Here is a 16,787-nt window from a genome sequence, read left to right on the forward strand (position 1 = left end):
CGGTTTACCTTGAGCCCAGCTCGGTAACCGCTAGTCCCAGTCAAGCACAATCACAGCAGCCTTGCCTTGAGCTCCGCTCAGTAACCGGCTAGCTCACGTCAAGACACACCGCCTCGCCTTGAGCCCCGCTCGGTAGGGTAGCTAGTAGCTAACATTCCATTCTTTAAGTCGGCCTATGCCGCATTGATTTTGTTAAGGTAATTTGAGAGTAGGGGGGAGAATAACGAGCAGAAAACGTTTATTTGAAAACATGATAAGTAGTGATGCATGTAGTACACTTCAGTAAATCAAACTTTTCCCAAAGCCAGTTGGAAGGAGAGTTATAAGACGTCCTTGCCATTTATAAAATTGACAAGACAAGCCTCTTGTTCCTGCTTTAATTGCGTGATGCCCTCGAGAGTTGAGACAACTTCGCGGATAGCTTCTAGCGTCTCTTCCTCCGTCGCCATTGTTGCTATGCTAAACAAGCTTCGCTGGATTACAAGCAACTCGGCAGGCAAGTTCCGCGTCATCACTCAACTGTTCGCTGATTGGCACGGTCGGACGCGAACCGCATACTGTGGGTTGGGCCAGACTACGTGCGAGGCTGAAATCAAATTTTGGCCGGAAGTACGTAGGATGGTAACACCAGGCTATTATACATGTGGATGGGTCTGAGAATGTTTTCTGCAGGGTAACATACAATACTACTACCATAGATCAAGCTGCTTCATGCAATAGCATGACTTATGCTTATAGTTCTATTCCAACGTTGATTTCTACCCAACGTATAGTAAAAAGAAAAGACAAATTTAAAACTATAGAAACCTAACAAATATTCTTTACATACCTCAGCATATTCCTCAAAAGCCAGAGGCATTTTCAGCTAACATGGGCTTACTAAATATAGGTGCACTTACTACTGAAACCTTTGCAATCAATGATTTTATTAGTGAAAAAAAATTGGATTTCTCTCAAACAAATATAGCTGCACTAGAGTCAACTTTGGCAAATTTGCTTCCTTTGAGTATATTGCCCTCACTCTGAAGGCTGACCCAGCTGTACTTCTATTAACCTTATACCGCCCTCCTAAACTATGGACTGGCTTTCTAGACCAGTTTTCTGAACTTGTGTCGCTCATCATCACTAGCTATGATCGGATAATTGTAAATGGCAACTTTAATATTCATGTCAATAAGACAACTGATGCTAAAGCCAAAGTTCCTTAATGTTTTGGACAGTTTAGAGCTAAAGCAGCATGTTACAGGACCCACCCACAACCTTGGCAACACCCTCGATCTAGTCATTTCTAGAGGGATAGAAGTCACAGACTTATCAGTAAATTATATAAATATGTCTGATCATTATTGTGTATCTTTTAATATAGTACTCCAAACATACTCCAAAAATTCATCCCAAAATTGCAATCAAATCGCGACTCTTGGACATTAGAGCAGAACAGCAGTTCATAGCTCTTATAGACTCCATAAATTTAGATATTTTACATCATCCCATTGATCAAATGGTAGAGGCTCTCAATCATTAATTAGGTGCTCTGCTTGACAGAGTGGCACCCTTAAAGACTAAAAAAAAGGCCCTGTAGCAAACTGACACCTTGGATGAACGAAAATATCCATGATCTACAAAGATCATGTAGAAAAGCTGAGAGATGATGGAGAAAAACTAAGTTACAGGTTCACCGTGCCATTCTAAAAGAAAAAATAGCAAATTATAATAGAGCTATTCGGAATGAGAGAAGGAACCACTTCTCTAAGGTAATTGCTGAAAACAGTGGAAACTCTAGGGTGTTGTTCTCCACCATTGATAGGCTATTGCATCAAACACCTTTTGATACACTCAGTCAGGCATCCTCTCTAAGATGCGAAGAATTTGCAGACTTCTTCAAAAACAAAGTAATTTCTATAAGGGTAACACAAGTAAGATGTTTGATAGTACACCCAAAAACAGCCCCCCAAAATGAAGGTTCTTTAGCACTATTACTCAATCTGAGCTTGGTAAAATTATAACTCAAACCGGCTCCTCAACATGTGTTTTGGATCCAATCCCTACTAGATTCCTCAAAAATGTATATGATAGCTTAGCTCCCTTTATTCTCAAGATAATAAATACCTCATTAGAAACAGGTATATTTCCAACTGCTTTTAAAACCGCTGTTGTGAAACCTTTACTTAAAAAGTCGAATCTTGACCATACCAATCTGAGCAACTACACACAGGCCTATATCAAATCTACCGTTCCTGAGCAAAGTACTTGAAAAAGTAGTTTGTAATCAGTTAAATACCTTCCTCAAAGAAAACCGTATCCTTGAAAAATTCCAATCAGGTTTTAGATCAAATCACAGCACAGAAACAGCTCTAGTAAAAATAGTCAATGATCTCAGACTGGCTACTGACTAAAACAAAGTCTCAATCCTTATTCTTCTGGATTTGAGTGCGGCATTTGACACCATTGATCATAGCATCCTAATTCATCGCTTTTTAAGTGGGTGGGTCTCTCTGATAATGCTCTAAACTGGTTTCAAACCTACATTACTGGCAGAGATTTTTATATCAGTCTAGGAGATCATGTGTCTGAAAAACATGACTTGCCTTTTGGTGTGGCCCAGGGGAGCTACCTTGGTTCCCTGCTATTTTCCCTGTATATGCTTCCGTTGGGAAACGTCATAAGTCAGCATAATGTAAACTTCCACAGCTACGCAGATGATGCCCAATTGTGTATTTCTGTGGAGCCAACTAACCCAGATGGCCTTTGCTCCCTCACTACATGCCTAACCTCCATTAATCAGTGGATGAGCAAAATTTTTTTGAAACTAAATGAAGACAAAACAGAGGTACTTTTAGTTGGACCAAAACTAAAGCGAGACATTGTTCTTAGTAATCTGGGGAACTTGGCGCACCAGGTCAAACCAAAAGTAACAAGCCTCGGTGTCATCTTAGATGCAGAGTTAAGTTTTAAGCCCCATATCAGTAAAGTTACTCAGACAGCCTATTTCCACCTGAGAAACATTGCCAAAGTGCGGCCATTTTTAACTCAACAAAATGCAGAAAAACTAATTCACGCCTTTATCACTAGCAGGTTAGACTACTGCAATGCACTTTTCACTGGTCTTCCCAAAAAACATCTAATGGCACTCATACAGAACTGCGGCTAGACTTTTAACTAAGACCAAGAAGAGAGAACACATCACCCCTGTGTTGGCTGAACTGCACTGGCTCCCTATTTCCTATAGAATTGATTTTAAGGTTATGTTAATTACTTACAAAGCTCTGAATGGCATAGCACCTTCATATATCTCTGAGCGTTTAAAATCTTATCAACCACAAAGGGAACTTAGATCATCCAATTCTAATCTTTTAATCGTACCCAAAGTGCTCCACAAGCAAAGTGGAGAAGCTGCTTTTATCCATTATGCCCCCAAACTATGGAACACCCTGCCTCTGTACATCAAGCAGGCGAGTTCAGTAAATATTTTAAAAAAGATCTGAAAACATACCTGTACAGGAAAGCTTTTAGTTAACTCTAAAATCTTATCCTGTAGACTACTTTTTCAGATTATTCTACATCTGCTGCCATTGGAGGGCGCAGCCAGCCAATTGTACAATTCTTTACAGGTATGTATGTCTGTATGCTGTCGCAGCTATATCAAATCCTGTGTGTGTGTGTGTGTGTGTGCAGTACCAGCGGCAGCAGCGGAGACAACTAGTGTTAATTTTGTCACCTATTTTTAATTTAGTCTTAGTCTTAGTCTTGTGACGAAATGTCCTTTTTAGTCTTTGTCATATTTAGTCATTCAAATATCATTTTTGTTAGTCAAGTTTTAGTTGACTAAAAGTCTCGTCATTTTAGTCTAGTTTTAGTCAAAAGAAAACTAAAAGTATCTTAGTCTTAGTCAGTTTTAGTCAACACATTTTAGTCTTTTTTTTATAACAAATTATTTCTGATTACCATTTGAGTCAAATAGTGTTTCACACATCTCAATTTTCCAACAATATTGTGTGTCCACAGGGCTACTCGTCTGTTATAATTACTCATTCTGATTTTTTGTCAGTCAGTATGTTTACATGCACAGGTAAGTCGAGCTACAGTTATAGCTCGGCTGGGATTTGACCATAGACAGTAAAAGATTTGACTGGACCACTGTCATATTCAGAGACCAGTGTTTCTCAAAGTGTGGTCCGGGGATCACTGGTGGTCCATAAGGTATCCTAAGTAGTCCATGAGCAGACGTGGTAAAATATAATATAGATGAGTTGTTTTGCAATATTGAACCAACTTGTATGTAAAAAACAGTTCTGCAACTAAGATATGCCAGTTTAAATCATACAGTATGAATCCACACAATAAGCAAAGTGCAAAGACAATAAGCAAGGTGGTTCAGTAGGCCTATTGTGTAGACTAATTATAGGCTACTGTTGAAGTAGGGTCTAATTTTTTTTTTTTAGATAGGGTTAGTTAAGTGGTCCTGAAACTGAAAAGGTTTGAGAAACACTGTCATAGGCCAAAGTATTAATGTTTTACTCCTCACCGCTAGATGGCTTATATGCTTCAAACACCTCACATTCCCCAAACAGACTCTCCGCCTTAGCCATAGCTAACTTGCTAGCTTAACTTTCCATATTAGCTTACTTGCTAGCAAACTTTGCATCATCAGTCTAACTAGTTAAATAGTTGACATTACATGATGAACATTTTCGTATGGACATTCTGGGGGATGTTAATTTGTATGAGAGAAGCTTGATAGTTAAGTGGTCCTGAAACTGAAAAGGTTTGAGAAACACTGTCATAGGCCAAAGTATTAATGTTTTACTCCGCTAGATAGATGGCGATATGCTTCAAACACCTCACATTCCCCAAACAGACTCTCCGTCTTAGCCATAGCTAACTTGCTAGCTTAACTTTCCATATTAGCTTACTTGCTAGCAAACTTTGCATCATCAGTCTAACTAGTTAAATAGTTGACATTACATGATGAACATTTTCGTATGGACATTCTGGGGATGTTAATTTGTATGAGAGAAGCTTCAACTTCTGGGTATGTAGCATTGTGGCATAAAGCTTAGGTAGTTAGCTTGCTAACTCTGGCAGAAATCTCCAGTGTTCTTGTTCCATGTAGTTTTAGTGTTGCAGCCACAGGGTTGCAGCAACAGCACGTAGACTAGCCTACAGGAAAGCCTAGCGTATGAACTCATTCGAATATTTTGAAAACGTAACAGCTAGATATTCCGTCTTCTCATTTTGTAGACGAAAATGAAGAGAGATTTTATCTTAGTTTTTATTTCATGCAAAACATTTTAGTCTAGTCTTTTTTCGTCAACAATAATGCATCTTAAGATAGTCTTAGTCAGTGTTTCAGGACATTACTGCCGCCTCGCCATCGCCTCGCCTTAGTCATGAAAAAAAAAGGTTGTTGACGAACATATTTCCTCTCGTCTCATCTGACGAAATTAACACTAGAGACAACAGGTAGCCCGCACCCGTACGCTTAGCAGTCTGTAGCATGCTAACAGGAGCCCCGTACTAGGTACAGAGTCCCCAACACATTTGCTCTTGCTTGATCTTACTCTCTACTTGCTTTTCCTCACTTACTTTTTCCCCCTTTGTTGTTTACCTTTTGCGGGTTTCTTTGCAAATAGTAACAGAATAGTTCAGCTTAGTGTGGTAAGCTGTGAAACACAGTCCTGCGTGCCAGGGGACACAACAGGACTCATCTACTCATTCAACACATCTTGGTCTCGCTGCACAGCCCCCTGCGAGCACAGACCCTACACCTCCTTGCTGGTCTCCCCTTCTTGCTGGTGGGTATCAGGTGCTCGAGTTTGTGTCTGCTTAGCTCTCCGTCTAGCCTGCTCTCGGGGTCAGTGTTATATGGTGCTCTCGGAGTACGTCGGCCTTCCTCCGACTTCACTACCCTGCAATTGAACTCCAAGAGGGTTTTACACTCCCCTGGGTTTCTGGCTCGGTAGGGGACACAGGGGTTAAACAAACTTCTTAGGCTACAAACCTCTTGGGCCAGTTCAGCGATCTTCGGATGAAGGGATAAAATGCAATATTTTGGTCCAACTTCTCCACCCCATTCATGGAGGAGTTGTACGCAACGATACACTCTGGCTTGAGCTGAGGCCCTGTTTAGACGACAATGATAATGATGCAACTGGTGATGTTTTTCTGCGCTTGACTCTGTCATTTAGATGCAAACGGAGGTTTTATTCCCCCGCAAACAGAGTTTTTAAAAACTCTGGGCTGATCGTTTTTTGGGGAAAACTCTGTTTGTTCGTTTGCGTCTTAAGAGATACAAACAGAGATTTATGTGACAAGGCAGAGATTTTCAGTCAGTTCAAAAGAGAAAGAGGAAGTGATTTGTTGCTGTTAATATTTTCGGGATTCTGATTGGCTAACATGGGCTTGAGCTTCTCGTTACACTGCCACATACAGGTTTGGCATGCTCTTGAAGGCATATACCCGGGTTAGTGTAAAGGAAAACTTCTGAAAACTGACAGGTGTGCACGATGTTATTTTTGAAAATGGAGAGGGTGAAATGTCCATTTACGAAAATAGCCTGCCACGTGTAAACGTAGCCTGAGTATCCTTGTCTTTGTGTCCCCTCTGCCACATGTCGACCCTCTGCATCCTATCTTGGTGGCAGGTAGTCACCATCTTCACCAACCGTTTGTCCTGCCATGCTACCACCCACCCTCACCCACCCTTTTTCCCCCACCCCCAAGTCAGTCTTTGGCATCTCGCTGATGATCTGTGGTTCCCCCCTATTTTTCCTGTGTTCCACAGACGTTGGTTTGTGCTCCCAAACGTAAACGTTCACACAGTGCTACAGAATATAAGAGAACACTATCTCTGGCAGAGTACCAACTTTCCTGACATAAGGACGCATATTGAAGCAGTACCCTGTGGTAGAGTCACACAGAATGTAGGATTTGATTCCATATTCCACAGGCTTTTGTGGGTTGTACACCCTGACAGATAGGTGCCCCGCCACTGCATCATATCCTCATCAATGAAATGTTTTGCCCTGGTTGATACATCTCCTTGAACTTTTCCACAATGTAATCTAACACTGGGTGGACTTTGTACATTTTGTCAGTCGTATCCTGTAATGAAGGAGCCTCCATATAATCTGAAATCTGTTCCTTGGCATAGTCTTGCTGAAATGGGGTGTGGCATCTACCTCATCAACACTCCAGTACAGTTCAAGGTTTGGCTGTACTCAGGAAAACTGAGTCCAAAGAAAGTTTTCAGTTCTGGGACTGACACTAGTTTCCATGCATTACCTCTGCTATATGGCAGATTGTCAGGTGCGTGCTTGAAAATACTGACTTGCATACAGGTTGGTCTGAACCACAATATGTTGGAGCAGTTTGTCAGTCAGGAAGAGCTCCAGGAAGTCAGCTGACAGGTCGCTATCCAGCTCCGCAGCAGCCTTCCGGGGTCCAGGGGTTGCAGTGAAGGGGAAACGGTTTGGTTGCCAGCCGGCTTGATGCCAGTCATCCCCGCGACCTCTGCTTGATGCACGACCTGCAAATTATAGAAATATATACAATTACCATAAAAAATGTATTATTTTTATTGCTGCGGTGTGATGTGAAGAATCTTCCTTCTTCGCTCTGCCAACAAGAGTGGGAGCTCTGCTAGATGCATGATCTGTAAAATTCCTTCACATTAGTAGGCTTCTGGCAACATACATGTATATTACAGTATATGAACTAGTGGGACTAAATGGCGTTCATGTGACATGGACTGAAGGAGGAGAGAAGGGGAAAAGTTAGCTCTTACCTCTGTCATGTCTTTCTGGAGCCGCGTCTGGGGATGACGCTCTGCTGTTTCCGGTTGATCCAGACAGCAAGTACTCATCTGAAGAATCCGGGTCAGGTTAGCTGAATTCATTATCTGATTCAGAGTTGTCTGCTGAGCTGAGCTCTTTCAGGCCTTCGAAGAACTATCTCTGAATATGCCATTACACATTTAGCTAGTGCAAAAGTGATGGGAGCTTGCAGATAAACATCTGCACTGCCATCAGCAAAATGTCATATTGTTTAAGGACAGTTAACAGGGCAAATTTCGACCAATAGCGATGTAAAGCAGATGTATCGGTGCATCCCTACTAAAGAGGACACATTAAGAAGACAATACATTGGCCTATGGTCATGATGTTCACTCTTTTGGAACAAAAATACTCTCATCCATTGGTGAGCCAAGATCCACTTGTCTAATGTACCTGCTAAGTCCCTTCTTTCAATTTTCAAACTTCTAGTTTTCTCTTTTCGCTATATCTCCATTTCTAGAAAAACAAAACAGGGATTTTGATGAAAACTAGCCACTGTTTTGCTTGGGGTTTCTCAGGAACAGAGGCATGTAGAAATAAACAGTTTGTACCCACTGAGAGCTTAAAGTCTCGCCTTTCAAACGAGTCATAGTATGTGTCCATAGCTATAACATAGAATACGCTGTGGCTCTACAAAAATCATCAACAATGATCTAGATTGCTGGCACTCTGAGCCTAAGCTTCCGAAAACAGCGCGGCATTCAAAGTGTTAAAGAACGCTGACTTAACAAGTTGATCCTTGTAGAATGCAACCTTAACTTGGGTCTTCTTTGGTCAGAGTGGTTCTGCCCTTCTTAACTTGGGCCTTCTTTGGTCAGAGTGGTTCTGCCCTCCTCTGCGCTGCCAGTCTACCCTACACCTCTGCTTGCACTGTGCCAAGACCTTCTCTCTATTTATCATTTGCTTGTTTCCACTTCAGGAACCTACTTCAGCAATCTACTGTGCAAGTCTGGCTTCAGAAAGTAAAATGCTATCATATCATATTGGTTCTACCTGTTCCCTTAACACAGGTGATTTAGCCAGTTAGCTGATCTACCTGGCTGAGGAGTTGTGATTTTTATTCCTCTGTCTAATTTCCTGAATCAACCTTGCTAATATCATTGTCTTGTTGGCAGGGAATTGGCCTTGTGATGCAGTGAAAGCCAAATTATTGTGTTGAGGTTGTGCGAGAAAACAAACTACCTTGGTAGCATTCTTCTGATGTGTATATCTCTCAATTGAGGCTTGTTATGCCACATAAGTAATTCGATTTCTTGTGTAAAACAAATGTCCTCAAAGTCACTGTGGTTTACTCTGTTGTAATAAAATTCTTGGGATTGGGCTTAATCTAAACAAGGTATATTTGTCTTTCAATTTGATGGAAAAATGCAAAGACAAAAGAATAAAGGCAGAGCGGAGAATAAAGAGTTGGATCCAGTGACACATTTTGTTTCTAAGGGACGATGTTTGGACTAGCCCACAAGGGACCTCCTGTTGGGCAAAATTCTGCTGCTTCTTTTTTCTACACGTGTTTGCTCAGATGTTTTTGAACAATCAGGGATTGTTATATCAGATAATATCAGATTTTTTCTTCTAATTTTTAATGCTATGGTTGAGTCTTCAGATTCCATGAACAAACACAATTATATAATTGCAAAACTATATAGATGTGGACCTTCTGCTTCTTAAACCACATCTTGGTATTTGAAATCTAAGATACCCATGCAGGCCACACACAATACTGATCATAAATAATAAATACAAAAGTGTTAATATTTATTTTGACATATTGAAAAAAGATGTTAAATTGTATACTAGACAATTGTGTGCCAGACCTGCACTTTGGAAAACTGGCCATGGGAGGGCAGCAGAGTTTTATTTGTGTTCCATGGAGGGTATCACATAGAATTTGAGAGAGGGAGGAGGTGACCCCCCCCCTCCCATAATTTCAATGGCCCATGCTAGGCTAGATATTTCAGCCAAAAACATCACTTAATTGGCTGTCACTTTAAAAATAGTGTCCGACGTCCGACATATGCTCACTTCCGGCCACTTTTCATGAACAGGCTTAGGCCTAGGTGCCACATATCAGATGTGATATTGATGTTTGCCACAAATGATGTTGTCCATGTGGATTGGCTGATCTTCCTAGCTTGAAAACTGCCACATAGACAACATACTTTTTGTCTACCAGAATTGTGGCACTTAATTGGCTTATTTATCTATCTATCTATCTATCTATCTATCTATTTATCTTATTTGTGAAACTGGCCGGTAGTAAGAGAATACACTTTTGCTATATTACACTCACTCATTCACCCACTCAGTCTACAGAGCTGTAACAAGGCTTTTGAAATTGAGTGGCATGGGAGGGACTTTTGAAATTAGAAACACAAATATATTTAATACTTCCAACTATCTGCAATATGGTAGAATAATATGAATAAAAATAATATTAACCATTAGCAATCAACAGCCATTTGATTTGACCATTCGAGCAGGAAGACTTGCAAAACTTAACTCCTTTAATTGGTAAATGCTTATTGCTTAGGTTGTTAAATTGGTTGATGCCCTTTTAGGATTATGGATTTAGTATCATGCGGGGAGGCATAGGTCCCTCCAAGCAGCCCTTTTTTGCTATGACCCTGATCTGCCTATTACTCATTACATCTTCCGCATCTACATTCACATTCATTTAACTTTTGTCCAAAGCGACCCACATCGACCAGTGTGAATACGAGGCATTTGTGTAACAATAAATGCCACCTGGCAAAGAGTACAACCAGCGGATGACAGCTGAGAGTGGAGTTGAGCGAAGGGATGCAGACAAGACGGATGATGGAGATGGAGAGGAAGTGCAAGTTCAGTGTGCTAGTGAAGTTGTGTTAGGAGAGGATTCTCTAGATCAAGCGTGACTGTTAAAAAAGAACTGTTATAGGTGCCAGCCATAGAAGAAATTCTTAATATGGTGACAGAAAAGTGAAACTGTCTGCCTCAGTCTAGCATTATTGTATGAAGCATCTGTAGAGTCTCTAAGATAAGAGTCAATAGTGGTGCTATCTGGCAGTCCTATAGCTGTACTCTCCACCTGTGCGGTCAACCAGATTTCTGACCATGTGATTCCATCTAACTGTTCAACTTGAACCAATAAACTCACTGGTTTGTGCAGTTATTGATCACTCCTGGCAAGTTGAGAAAAGTCCTAGTTACACACACACACACACACACACACACACACACACACACACACACACACACACACACACACACACACACACACACACACACACACAGACAGGAAGAGAGAGACACACAGACGTGTGCACACAACCAAAAGCTACACTCATCTAAACACAAATGTGCTCTCTCACTATCTCACTCTCATACACACACACACACACACACACACAAATTTCAAACACAATCTCAAACACATCCACACAGGCCCTATAGAGTGTTGCAGCACTCCAGTGTGCATCTCCCCTCTTATTATGCAACAGTGCAGAGTCATGGCAGTGCAGGCCCGAGACGAGCGCCCAGTCCTCTCCTCTCCTCTCCGATCCGTCTCTGCTAGCGCAGCACCTGGCTCGTAAGCCGCTAATTCTTCTGCCAGATGGCACCTCTCACTGAACACCTGGTTCATCATTGGGATTCCTCCACCCTGCTCCAGTTCGATCTGCTTCCGTGGTATCAAATGATTGTAATAATAATTCTCCATCCTCCTCCAGCTATTATGTCACATCACTAGAACAAACAGTTATTCCTGCACATTTTTGCCGGTGGCTTGGTGCCAGTTTGCCTGGTGACAGTCGCCCTGCATGGTCTCGCCATGGCTTCTCTCACACACAGAGTGTCTTTGACACCGTCAAGGAGACCTCTGTTGCAAGTTTTTTTTCTCACCTATATCGAGTATTAAATCAATGCATTTAGTCTTATTATTAGTTACACTTATATTTCCATCCTCATCCGAGGCAGTCTCACACGGAGTAGCTAAATGCGCCCAGATCTGTGGCACTTGCTGACCCTCTCAGTGAGCTCTACTGCCGTGGCCAGTGCATTTAATGGCCTCGGTGGCCAGTGCATTTAATGCAGTTTCCTGTCAGTTATCTGAATTGTTCATGGTTGACATGAAACAAGAATAGACTGTGATGTCACACCTCTACACTACATATAAACAGTTGGGATTTGAGCATAGAGAGGGTCAGGAATCTTCCCAAAAAGGAATGTGTACAAAGGCCTTTATGAAAACATGTCGGATACAAATTACAGCGCAAGACTGATTCTCTACTACTCTAAATGGAACAACCATTGGTGGACATCCATCTAAATATTATTCACATTGACCACAACAAGTCTTTGGTAACTGCTGTCACAGAAATCAAAGCTGATGACACGTTGCACCTCCAAGGACTTCAAAATTCAAATTCATTTTGAGTTAAAGCTCCCCATTTCAGAATCTAAATACAATTTGAAAAGTTTATATTTGAGGGAACTCAAACAATTTAGATCAAATTAATTGCTGAGATGACAGAGAATCCCGTGCATGTAGGGTGGTGGCCAATCGCAGCCTTGGACATTTTGCAGAGCCGAATAGCAATTTTGTTTCTTTGTTTATTCTCTGTGTGTATGCAGCTGAGCGCATCCAGTAATATAAGATAGGTGGTGTTGCTGAATTGAATGGTAATTACAGCCCAGACAAATTGGAAGGAAGAAACCAAACTTACTTTCTATTATGAGATAGTATTATTCTTGGTTAATAATCCTTTTATGCATGATTGAATTTTGATAGGCTGTCTGCATGATAATTGTGCTTAATAAAGCATTACGTATGAAGGCTTGTTAGGCTTTTTGCGATGGGCTCTATCAATAGTACTTATTTGGTCCCAAACATGATGGAAATATAGGCCACATTATGGTCTTTGCAAATGTGGACACACATAAATATGGAATTTGTTAATTTGAAGGCATTAGATGCGTTAACAATTCCCAGAATAAAAAAGTTTTCTCTGTCCAGTTTCAACTAACTTAGGTTGGCCTGTGGGGAAAATGGTATACCAGACAATAGTAAAATAAATGGCAAAAATGTCACATTATTATACATTGCTAATGCTCATTCTTCTCAACAATTAGGAAAATCTTTCTACAAATTGTTATGTGTTGCATCAGACTTATTTTGGGCGTAATTCTAGACATATATGGAACTGTTTTTTATTCTCCAATTATTCACAAATTTCATGGTTAGGTTTTAAAGTTAATAGATTCCTACCCTTGAGACCATGGAGACTGGGGCACAGGAAGGGTGCATGTGGAGACTGAGATTCATTAATGCCAGGGATCAGATCTCAGCCTTTTGTTTAACCAGACTTCTGCAATGAGTTAATGGGCCAGCTCGCCGCCCGTAAAAAGCGAGGAGGAGTGTACATGCAAACGAGGTGTCAATAAACGAGTGCAGGACAAAGAGGTAAAACACACAGTGGCGGAGGCGCGGATAAAAGCGAACAGATGGGGACAGACGGCAGTAGAGCTCACTGAGAGGGTCAGCAAGTGCCACAGATCTGGGCGCATTTAGCTACTCCGTGTGAGACGGATGAGGATGGAAATATAAGTGTAACTAATAATAAGACTAAATGCATTGATTTAATACTCGATCATTTTATCAGTAGAGCGCAAATCAGCATAACCTGCAACATTTCCCAACGTGTTTCGGCAGTGTTGTATTTAATTAGCCAGCACATGATGTTTTCCAAAGGGGAACCCACATCCAAGTCTACATTCAGCAATACATTTGCCGAGTTAAGATCACTTAAATTTTGCGTCGGCTACACGCGCACCACAGACTTTTGGACAGGTATATGAACGACCGCTCGGTGGCGCGCATGCCTCCACTTGCAAAGGGGAGTCAAATTGGTTCCACTAATGAGAGTTGGAGAAGTTAATTACCAGCCATGAGCTCTAAAGGAAAGCAATTGAAAAATGCTAAATTATTTTCTGTAGCAAAAATATTAAGATATTGCATATTTTGTACAGTAAGTCCAAAGTGTAGTTTATTTTGCTTTTATAAGGTTACAAAGCCTATACCCAGGAGGATAACGTAAATGGTGATCTTAATGAGACTATACGTTGACGTATGGGGAGACTAGGAACTTGTCTGCACACACACACACACACACACACACACACACACACATACACACATTAATGAGACCGAAAAACTTCTTTGAGCCATTGCAGTAGTGATTAATTGTTTCTGATCTGTGAAAATGAACGATGTCTAATTTACTTTACAAAGAGGAATAGAGGAAGAGAGAGAGAGAGACAGTGACGGGAGAAGAGGAAAAGGGAGAGAGACGTGACGCACATACAATTCATTAAGAGGATAGCTTGTTAATTAGTGCTAAGTTAACCTGATTTCTCTTAATTAAAACATCTTCTCTCGTTTACGATGTGGATATAAGTAGATCTCCTGGGCTTTGAATTTTCTACCCTAGCAGATGGTCAGGCTTCGGATAGCCTAATGGTTAACGCTCTCCCTCCAAAGAGATCCCCACAACGTGAGCAAGCGACCTAGGAGGAGATTAACACACAGCCAACTCCTTTAACAAAAAGATTTTAACCATTTCAATGCCAAGGAGGATACCCCTGCCGGATTAAAACTATCCAGACACATTATCTAATGATGATATCACACTGTTGCATCAAAGTGTGCTAGGTTAACATTGGGAGGACCGCTCAGCTGGTAGGCCTAATGTTCTCCCCCATTAGACAACATGGTATATAGCCTATATGATGATGTATAGGCTTATGTAACTGAAGTTTTCAAACAAATCACGACACACCACTTTTCAGCCTTGCAGGTAAGACACACATAGGTACACAGTGTCAGAGCTGAGGAAACGTACTACACCATAGTACCCAATTGGGTACCACTACACAGATTATAGTTACACAAAGGGTACACACACACACACACACACACACACACACACACACACACACACACCATCCTCTTATTAGCTTGTGAAAAAAGTTGGGTCTTTAAATTCCTCCTAACATCAGAGAGACACTTTTGGAATTAAATGGGGTTAGCTCAAAGATTTGGTTATTTTTCCTTTCCCGTTGTGTTCTATTACTAGATTGAAGTTGAATAATAAGCAATGAGTCAAACTGCATACCCTTCATCTGCGGAGCTGTAATTAACAGGGAAAAATGCAGGCGGTGAAAAAATGCAAATGATTCTGCACAAAGGCCTCTCACAAATTGGCGTCACCATTTCTCAAATTATATCATTACTATATTTTGAAAATGTTAATCTGTTGAGCGGATTTCCCGGGGGAGTTGAGTAAATTAGTTCTATTTCCGAACTGCCTCTCTGCGAAGGCACGGGAGCGACAAGCACCTCTGATTTGCTGATTACAATTAGACTCCCCAGTTTGGGCTCCTTCAAGCATTGATAATTTTCGGCATATTAAGCACGTTTTAGCAAAGGTGATAAGTCAGTTTTAATTGAAATGAAATTATTATTCTAATGGAAGTTTGGTTATTATTATTAGTAGGCAGCACTCATTTTAGATTCCTTTTTAATATATAAATGCGGTGAGTAAAAAGACTTTGAAGGGCATTACGGTGTCAGGATTGAATGAGGTAATTTGAAGGGAATTACTTTCCCTTCTATCAGAAATGAAGTGAATTAAAAGTCCAAATCAATCGCTTTCACTTCTCCATTCTACTTTGACAGCAGCACAATTACAGATAATTAGATGGGGGAAACTTTTAATTGTAGGGATTAAGAGGGAGAGAGAATTTTCAGGATCAGAGAGAGAAAAAATTTGGAAGCAGAGTTTCTCGCTAAAATCGAATCAAAGGATTTAGTTGCTTAAAACAGAAACACAACGCCTTCTTGCCTTTAATTGGAATTGCATCTCGTTCATCGTATCAAATCATTCACAACAATTAATTTAGATTTAATTCTATAATTATCATCAAATCGAATAATGTGCAACTTAATTTAGATAGTTAAAAATTAACGTGCGTGAAGTTAATTGAGTAATTAAACTCCTCAACTGCTGCCTATTAATTTGGCAGCCTAATTAAAAATGAATTTGATTTTGCGTAATGCTGTTAATGTGGGCATCAGTGTTCTATGGGTGCTTTGATTAGTTTGTTTGGTGGGTGTTACATTTGAACACCTGGTGGTAATAGGGTCAATGATGTCTACTTGGCTGCACATGCTCATTTCCCGACAGGGCTTTGAAATGTAGAGCCGAAAAGGTTCTTAGCAGCGCCAGGTGTAAGTTTTCAGTTGTGCGCTCTGTGGACACAGGTAGTATTCAGAGCCACCCTTGGCCCTTGTGCTTTGCTGTGAGTTCCACGGTAACAGCAAAAGGTAGCCAGATCAAACACATCACTTAAGTGAAAATCTCTGTTGTGAAGGTCAGAAATATGGGTTGCAATAAGTTACAATGCCATATAAGCTGACTATTGGACTAGTGTTTGTGTGTGTGTGTGTGTGTGTGTGTGCTGGGGGAAGGGGCGCTCCAGCTCTTGTGTGCTACTGTCCCAAGAGAGAAGAATTTAATGAAAGTGTGGACAGGACTGGCCAAATTGATTATAACAACCATTGGTCAAACATGCCCTGCCATGATAATTTCCTTCAGGCTCCTTAACGTCAAGTAGCCTATTGCAGCAAGCCTGCATTAAAGACAGAGCAGTCCAGTCACAAACTAGGCCTACAGTCCTTTAGTTTCATTTTATTAAACGTAATTTAAGATACACTTAACCTAGGATATGTCACCCTTGCTCATAGGGTTGAACCAATATCTCTGTTTAAGATGAGAGAAGCTCATGTCATCCAAGTGTATCCTACGATACGGATGGATAGAAAGGACTGGAGCCCATATGAAGATCTGTTTATGGAGATATTATGGCACCATTACATTCAGCTGCGTGCCTCTCTGTGTGACCAGGGTGATTTATT

Source organism: Alosa alosa, chromosome 6, assembly GCF_017589495.1.
Source record: "Alosa alosa isolate M-15738 ecotype Scorff River chromosome 6, AALO_Geno_1.1, whole genome shotgun sequence".
NCBI lineage: Eukaryota > Metazoa > Chordata > Actinopteri > Clupeiformes > Clupeidae > Alosa > Alosa alosa.